The following is an 8,943-nucleotide window of genomic DNA, read 5'->3' as shown; positions in this document are numbered from 1 at the left end:
ATATATATATAGAGAGAGAGAGAGAGATTAGTGCTGTGAATAGATTTTAAAAAAATTTACCTATTCATCTCACAGTTTTCTGTAATTAATCGCAATTACTTGATCCATAGCCTGGTTGCACTTACATTTTTTCAACTTTATATTTAAGCATGTAACTGTCACGGCGTGGGTCATATAGGGCGGATTGGACAGATTCAACACAGACACCGTATGAACGTGACAAGAATTTATTACAGCAAGTGGCAAAATGTGAATACACAGTGGAGTTTAGTGGCTATATACAGGTGGGGTGCAGTAGTGGCTAAGTGAAAACTGTGGTTATGTTAACTACGCACGAACACTACACGAGTACACTTGGGCTGGGGAAATATATACGAAGGTTAAGGCTGATACACACACACTGTGTCTATACTATGTTCACATTGCTCTATGCTACTCTGTTAAAGTACATTTATCATCCATATTAACTTGTTCCGCTGATTCTTTTCTCTTCAGCCACTTCTTCAAGGCTCCTTGGTAAAAACTCTTCCATCAGATTGTTTTCTCCACTTTAGATGGAAACCAGCAGTCTTGTTATAACTCCGTAGCTTCTGGCTCATCTATTAGACAGAAAATACCCATGTTTCCATTTACCATTGCAAAACCATGAAGGTCCTAATGTGATTAAATACTTATTTCATGTCACAATCTAAATTAACATATATATATATAATATACTCAAATTTAACTGCTCATCATTAACAAAGATCTGCATCACTTACTTGCTCCAGGATGTCTGCTTGCACCGAAGGATTACTTAGATCCAGCATTGAGTCCTGTGGGCTGATCCTCAGTTTAATGAAACTCAGCTTGTTCCCTAATATAAACACATGTAAACAGAGTTAGTCTGGATCCTTCATTTTACACATTTCTGTCATGGAGAAAGACAGATATTTTTTTTTCTATTTGAAATATAAATGTTATATAAATTTTCTAGTAAAGAGTTTTACTCACTGCAATCACAGACGAAAGGATGTGTTTCTGTGCATGCCCTGTCTCCCCATTTACCAGAGTTCACCTTCAACATAGCAACACAGGTTTGAGTGCCATCAGTCCAGACAGGCTCGTCTGGGTTCCAGTATCTAAATGAGGAGTCAGTCTGGTCTGACCACTCCCAGGGGTCTCTGAAGAGGCCAACATACACTTCACTGCCATTGGCTACTTGCTGGACTATCTGGTACTCAGCATCATTCCTTAGACTGGTCAGGTCTGTGTACACTGAAAAAAAGGGACTGGCCATCTCTTGGATTTATGTAAGCATCTTGCATGTATTTAACACAATTGCCTCATGTTTTAAAGATAAATGTAACTATATAGTGTAAAAACTACATGATATGCAGAAAGGGTGTATTAAATTGTTTATATCATGTTCAGGTGAAGTAAGTCAATAAGATAGCAACGTTAAATCTCGTGAAACCACGCGTGATTTCATCTCGCGGGCTTTGGATCGTGGTTTAAAAAATGCATCCATCTCAGTCAAGTCGAGCAGCCAACTCTACGTTTTTTGGTATGTCTTGATTTTTTGAATTAATATTTACCATATTTCAGCCAAATGTAGTTAAACGTCTAAAGTGCCGCCATGTAACATGCTAAAAAAGAGCTTATTTGCTGTTTTATCTGTTATCAAAGAATTGGCGCTTTTTCATTTGAATTTGTCTTTGGCACATGAGCCGTAATATCACATTAAACCTAATTACGAGGCACTCATAACATAATTTGGTTTTCTGTGTGAATAGATTTGTCAACTGACTCTTCAGTTACATTGTGTATTTACTGCACCGTGGTGTTAGTGAGATTTTGGACATTGAACAGCTTTAGCTAATATCATCAGCGGTATTATGCTAGCTTACATCCCTACCCCTCCTGCCCTCACCTGCTGTCCTTTTGTTTTTGTTTTTGTTGATGCACATTGAGAGACCACATCTATTCTGCATTTCACCAGGAGTCAGCTGATGGATTGTGGGTTCAAGGTGTTATGGTAAGAAAGTATATTCTATTTTCGCTTAAGGTTTCTGTAACTTAATTATAATAGGTTTTTTATAATTATTAGGTGCATGCATACTCAAATAGACCACCCTATTAATACAACTGAGAAATCCAAAATCTGCCATAGGTTTGACTTATACCTGTATGTATTGTCAGAAAGGTGATTACTGGACTCACATTAATGCACACTTGAACTAAAATGAGGTTGTAACTTGTGGGTTCTTGGGTTGCAAATCAGAAATAAACATCTTTGGATTTTTTTAATCCCATAAGATCTGGAAACACAGTTTTTATTCAACAAAACATTACTGATTATTAACCAAGCACAGTGCCTGCTGTTATTTCAAAATAATTTTATGTCATTTCAGATGAAATGCAGCATTCCAGTGCATCCCAACCATGCCTTTACAGGTTTCTGACGGAGCTGAGTTTCTCTCTGACAGTCTGCTGAAAGTGTTTGCAAAGTGATCGGGGGAACAGGGCACAAAGCTAAAGGATGTAGCTGCCATGATGACAGTAAGAACTTTAAAATTCTTTAACTACAAAGTGTATATGTATTGCATTAGGTCAGTAAAAGATTTTTATGCTGCATCCATTGAAACAGTCAACTATTACCTGTGAGTACTGATTCCACCGAAAGGATGCCATAATTTTCGTCATGCATTTACTGGCCCACTGAGAAAAATTGATCTTTTTAAAAAAATAAATGTTCTGGAAACTATATATCCATAAAGTTGATGTCAAACAGGAACTTTTGATATTGCTTTGTAGATGCTGGTGTTGCATGTTGACTGGTTTAAGTTTTGGTCTGGGATCATTTTCTTCTGTGCTACTGAAAAGTTCACAAATCTCTGTTTTCTTTGTTATAATACTTTAGGATGACATTAATGCTCAAAGGGAGTCTCATCAAAGTGCTCCGCATCTGTGTGAAAGACAATTGCAACATCTTGGTGCAGGAGTTCATGGTGAGTGTTTTATGAGTAGATTGTGGCTTTGCAACATTTTAAAATGCATTTAGTTATCCACTTGATCCTCATTGGACCAGTTAGGACCAGTAGTCCTCTTTAATAATTTGAAGTTCACATGAGGCCTGGTAGTGAACTCAGCCGCCGGCCCTTGAGGCCCCACCCCCCTATATTAGGGGTCACATCAGTGTGAAAAAACTTTAAATTTTTCATTCTAGTGAACAAAGGAAAATCCCACCAATATTTACATTAGCTTTTGTTTGAAAAAAAAAAAGACCAACAGCTAACCAAATTGTGGGGCTGAAAGTCTAAATTCTAACATCTTCTGAGTGACAAAACCTGGATTTCTGATGGGCCGGTGTCTTTCTAAGAAAAACTAATGTAAAGCATTTGAAATTATGTTTTTCACCCTCTCTTAGAAACTCTGTTAGACCATGAATGGCAGCATGGCAGGCCACTCTTTGGCTATAGCTATTTACTATGTTGCTTGCATTGGTTTAAATTACTCTAACATTAGAACTGGTAGATTCAAAAGAGATGAGTTTAAAAAGGAATCTTAAAGAAATGTTTTGTGTTTAACCAGGACTTGACTGAGGCCACTGCACAGATTGAGAAAACCACAATGAACATCTGTCTCCAGAGGATGCACCAGGCAATGACTTTTCTGACGTTGGCATCATCATCGAGGGTATAGTAGTTCTTCAAGATCTGGATAACGTGACCTTTGCAGTAGCCATGCTGTTTGGACCTTTTTTATTCCTTCAATATGAGTTACCCATCACAACTCTGCTACACTTTTGAGGTGATTCAAAGGGTGGTAATTGAGTTGGAAGCAACTCAGCTCTCAAGAAAAGCTCACAACTAAGACAAAACTGCTCCTGCAACGAAGCTCACTGTTATGCATGTGAGGTGACCAGCTCTAGGTGAGAAGACATTTAAATCTCACACTTGTTCTGCTGCATTTTTGAAGCTCAATTCCAGGAACAGATCGCAGGGTTCATTTTTATATACACTGCAACTGCCATGAGGACGAGCCGTTTTTTTGTTGTTGTTGTTGTTGTTTGTTTTTCCTTTTGCTCTGTACAAGTTCTCTGTCTGTTTGGCAGCATTTTTAAATTTCTCTTTGTATTTTTTCTTTCTTTTACTAGTGAAGAGATGTAGCATGAACAGTTATGCAGTCTAAATATCCCATATGGGCCGTGTGAAATGGTATTTTCAGTTTCATTCAGTTGAAGTAAGGAACGTTGAATATTTCTAAGCTTGCTGTTTTGAACCAAGATGTCACAGTATGATCAGTGCCGTAATTTTTGACAGTCACTGTATCAATGTTATTTTTGCATCTCTTGAATAAAGGTTTTGACCTGCAAGTGCTAATTTCTTTAGTTATTGGGGTAAAATGGGTAATGTTAATAGGAAGGTGTTTGCCAATTCAGTAACCTAATTTAATGTTAGTGGAAACTAACATTACCTCAAATTGTTTAGTTATAATTGTTGTTTAACTGAATCTTGACGTCAGAGGCCTTAAATAGAATGTTTTGTATTGTTCTTTCCCAACATTTTTCAAAAGAAAGAGTCTAATTTCTTTGCTGTGATTGATTCCAGAGAACACGGAAGAACTGACATTATTTAACTGTTGGTTTATATAGATTCAGTAGTGGAGTAATGTCAGTTTAATTCTTTACCTACTGTCAATGCAGTGAAATTAGACATTTTGTTTTGAAAGGTTACTGGTGGATGCCAGCAACCATCTTGGAAGAGAACAATATAATCTGTTATAAGGCCTCCATTTGAAAATTGTGTATTTGATACTAGAATATAATAGCAAAATGTAATTTGAAGATAACATGTAGTATTTAAGTGACCAAGTAGTATTGGGTAAAAGTTATTGAATGGTGTTGGGATAAAGTGAGAAAATTGTGAAGGATTAAAATATTTCAAGAGCTCAAATTACTTCATCAAAACATGTTTAAGTCACATTTTATCAACACAAATTGCACAGGTTTATTGAACATGAATAAATTGTGTTAATTTAACTCAATTGTTTAAGTTGCTGCCAAAGCAAAACATCTGTGTGCAACAAATGTCCACCATTGAATTAAGTAAATCCAACAACATATTTTTTTCAGTGTAGTGTGTTCTGCAGAAATCACGGGCAGCAGTCCAAACCATGCGTCGTGTGTTAAGGATGTACCGATCTGCACCTTGTTGTCTCGCTGCAAAGTAAAGTAAAATTAGCTTCATTGACTTTTGATTTCCACAAAACAGTTAAAACATTTGCTATGTAGCAATGGTCCTCGGGTTTCAGCCAAGAGAGTGTGCAGTGTGTCCTGTAGTATTCCCGAGAATCAAAGCAAGACAGTTTTTATGTACTGGCAAGGTACTGAACTACAGCTTATATTGATAAAAATAATTATTTTTAGATTAAATTTTAAGCCTATCTACAGGGAGCTGACTAAAAAGGATAATTAAGCTTTGACAATAAAAAAAAAGTTGTCTGGAGGTTTCTTCTTGTTTAAAGGGAGTTTTTCCTTCCAACTTTTGCCAAATGCTTTCGCATAGTGGTTCATCTGTATGTTGGTCTTTTCTCTGTGTTATTGTTGGGTCATACAATATGAATGTCTTAAGTTGACTGTAGGTGTTATGTAGTGCTATATAGGCCAAGCAAAGTTTATTTTTAGATAAGATAACTCTTTATAGTCGTCGCACAATCATACATATTATAATAGTACAATGAAACTGAAAAATGGGAAATTGGATAAAGTGCTTTAAAAACAGTAAGTGCTGACCTAAATGCTTAATATTAGGACAGGAAAAAAATATGAAAATTAAATCAAATAAAACACAAAAATAAAAAAATAAATAATAATATAATTAATATTATTATTATTATTATTAACATATCTGATATATATATATATATATATATATATATATATATATATATATATATATATATATATATATATATATATTATGTTGTTCGAACGTGAAAAGTATATTGTACAAACATGAAAAGTATCTTGTTAGAACATTAAACTTTTCACGTTATAATGTGATATACTTCAATTTCCTTTTGCCTGGGTGGCAGCTCTACGCTTCCGTACCATCCAGAGTGTTTCTTCATCAAGACGCTTAATTTAAAGCCCATTTGTGCTTTGTAAAATCTACATGTATAAACTATGTATACATAAACCAAAGTTAAAGCCTTTTAAGAGTGGCTTTAAAGAAAACAGTTCTCAGTTCACCATTTTCCATCATAGACAGATTCTAACAGGTAACTGCGAATCACTTTTGTGATGCCCTGCCCTTTTTTTATGCCTTTACCATTAACTTAAAATAAAGAATTATGTCAAATCATTTGGTCCAAATGTTCCTGTTTCTCATCAAATTTTAATGACTGAAAACTATCATTATTGACGAATGATGGTCTCCAAGGTCAGATTCATGATCAAATTGTTCTGATCACTGATCAATGGTCACGAGCATTACTCGAATACATGTTTTACGAATGAGACTTAGGCCCCCTCCTCAGTTAAGTGATTAAAGAAGTCGCTTGGATGAGTGATGAAATGTTTCACCCACCCTAAAAACTACACCCAGATGAATAGAATCAACTTTCTGAATGAATGAACCACGAAACACGTGCATACATCCAGTGTGTCTAATGAGTGTTTATAGGTTTGTATCATACCAGTATGAACAAGAATGACTCACCATCAAAGCAAACTGAATACCGTTGGTATTCACAGGAAACCATATTCAGCTTCCCATCTTTGAAAAATGGGCAGTTGTAATTTACATTTATTGAACTCCACAACAAATAATTTCTTTCTCCCTCTTTGTAGAAATCATCATCTGCCAGAGACCAGTGCCACCTGGGAGTCGTGCCCTTTAAAAGGCCAATCCATACAGCATCATCATATTTATCTCCGACAGCTTCAAGGACAATTTTCATCTCTCTCATGTCATTAATAGTGGCCAGGTCGAAACATTGCTCCCTGCAGATGCTCTGTGCTTCAGACCAGGTCTTTGGTGTTTGAAAGAAGGCAAACTGGGGCTGGAGGCCATGTGAAAATTGAAAAGACAAGCCTGTGGAATAAAAATCACCCACAAATTAAATACTTGATGGGGCATTGTAAGAGCCACTGCTTTCTGTAAGATATCTTAGAGAATCACAAATAATGATATGTCCACATTTTATTATTTACTTGTAATTAAAAATGTTCACTATAAGATTTGTCAACATTTTAGCATCACTTGTACGAGTCATTAAAGAAACTGCTGGACATTATGAACAATGCTGGGCATCCTCTGCACACGGCCATTAACAACCAGAAGAGTCTGTTCAGTGACAGGTTGCTTCTCCCCAAGACAAGAACTAACAGACTTAAAAACTCCTTTGTCCCACACGCCATCAGACTGTTTAACTCCTCTCTGGAGGGGAGAGGGAGGGGAAACAGGAGGACAAAGGAGGGGGGAACAACTAAGCTGTAGTGCCTCTTCACCTCACTGTACAATACCTTGTGCAATACTTTTTGTAAATAGTCAACAGTGCAATAGACTCAATACTTGAAATGTGCAATTCACTTGTATTTTTATTTTTTATTCCTATTTATTCTATTTATCCCCTTTGTATATTTTATCTATATTTGTCTCTGTATTTATATATGTGTGTGTGTGTGTGTGTATATATATATATATATATATATATATATATATATATATATATATATATATATATATATATATATATATATATATATATATATATATATGTGCTTTTTTTTGGAAGTCGAATTTCCCAGAGGAACCCACCCGAGGGATTAATAAAGTTCTATCTTATCTTATCTTATCAAAATGAAATCTAGGACAAAAATCATGTCTATATATTTTTGCAGAACAATTACACAGCAGGGCTGCTTGACAAACAATTTAATGTCATTGAAACAATTATTAGAAATTTAACAAAAAAAACCCCAGCTGAAATATAATTAATTAATTACAAAACAAAATATAAGGTTCAAAGTAATATTTTAAACATAGAACAAAAGGACAAAATAGGACAATTATGAGCTTTGAAAGTGCTTGACAATCACATTCCTGGGCAAGATGAATTACTGTTTCCATTATGTTAGTAATTAAAATATATATTGAAAAACAATTTCTCAATTAGAGAATGTGATTATAGATATCTTTCTATTATTTTAAAGATTAAAATGTGCATGTCCAGGTATGTCCAGCTGAAGAGTGAAAAAAGATAAACTTTTTGACAGTTAGCAACACTGACCTGACAGGAGCAGAATTAGATGCATGATCTTTGCCAGAGCTGTTATTCTGTGGAAAATATTGGAGAGCTGGAGAGCCCTCAGTGTCTATCCAGGCTGGATCTGCCAGAGCAAAATCACTTATGCTCTTTTTCTAAGTTTTTAAACAATGAACTGCGATTCCCATACGTGGTCATGCAAATGTTTCCCACTCAGAATGCAAAACAGCACTGTTTACTGGAGTTAGTCATGGCATTATAAGGAAAAACACTTTACAGTAAATCTGTTCTAAAACGATCGTGTTGTAATCCTTTATCTTGTATAATTATATTTCCAAACATTAAATTAAATTATTTCTTATTTGTAGAGTTCCATCATTTTCTGCTGCCAGGGTGGAGTCTTTGTCATGGATGGAAATTCTGTGCAAATTACTTTCTAGAAATGTACTGAAGTAAAATATATCAGGTTAAGGGTTTGTTGATCATGTGTTTATTTTATTGTTTTCTCAGTTAAAAATGTAATGAATACGATTGTATACACCAGAAAGATCTTAATTCTGTAAATAATTTAAATTTCTCTGTAGGAAATTGTGATTCGCACATGGTAACCATTAAAAACAAAAAAATACTATCAACTGTTTGGCTTTTTAAATTGAATTCAAAATGATCATTTTTAAAATTAAATGATTG

At 35.0% G+C, this 8,943-nt stretch overlaps 3 long non-coding RNA genes across 6 annotated transcripts; 1 reads left to right on the top strand and 2 right to left on the bottom strand.

Moving 5' to 3' along the window:
- Positions 1 to 211: 211 nt before the first annotated feature.
- LOC146699192 (uncharacterized) lies at positions 212 to 1,249 on the bottom strand. The gene is made up of 3 exons (XR_014922796.1): positions 994 to 1,249; positions 762 to 856; positions 212 to 599 (listed from the first exon to the last, which is right to left on the bottom strand). It is a non-coding gene; the product is annotated as an uncharacterized LOC146699192 (long non-coding RNA).
- Positions 1,250 to 1,258: 9 nt separating this feature from the next.
- On the top strand, positions 1,259 to 4,357 carry LOC146699191 (uncharacterized). 4 transcript variants are annotated; one of them, XR_014922799.1, is made up of 6 exons: positions 1,260 to 1,292; positions 1,414 to 1,546; positions 1,954 to 2,017; positions 2,394 to 2,541; positions 2,903 to 2,990; positions 3,574 to 4,357. It is a non-coding gene; the product is annotated as an uncharacterized LOC146699191 (long non-coding RNA). The 4 variants fall into 4 exon arrangements; XR_014922800.1 differs by having other exon boundaries at positions 1,259 to 1,546; positions 1,982 to 2,017; XR_014922798.1 differs by having other exon boundaries at positions 1,259 to 1,546.
- A 761-nt stretch (positions 4,358 to 5,118) lies between these two features.
- Positions 5,119 to 8,456, bottom strand: LOC146699190 (uncharacterized). Its single transcript, XR_014922801.1, has 3 exons — positions 8,278 to 8,456; positions 6,705 to 7,079; positions 5,119 to 5,203 (listed from the first exon to the last, which is right to left on the bottom strand). It is a non-coding gene; the product is annotated as an uncharacterized LOC146699190 (long non-coding RNA).
- Positions 8,457 to 8,943: the final 487 nt, after the last annotated feature.

Source organism: Copadichromis virginalis, linkage group LG11 (genome assembly GCF_057382275.1).
Source record: "Copadichromis virginalis isolate Kocher_CV1m ecotype Utaka linkage group LG11, C_Virginalis_male_GT1.1, whole genome shotgun sequence".
Lineage (NCBI taxonomy): Eukaryota > Metazoa > Chordata > Actinopteri > Cichliformes > Cichlidae > Copadichromis > Copadichromis virginalis.
The sequence above is the reverse complement of the archived record's forward strand: the minus strand, read 5'-3'. Positions and strand labels throughout refer to the sequence as shown.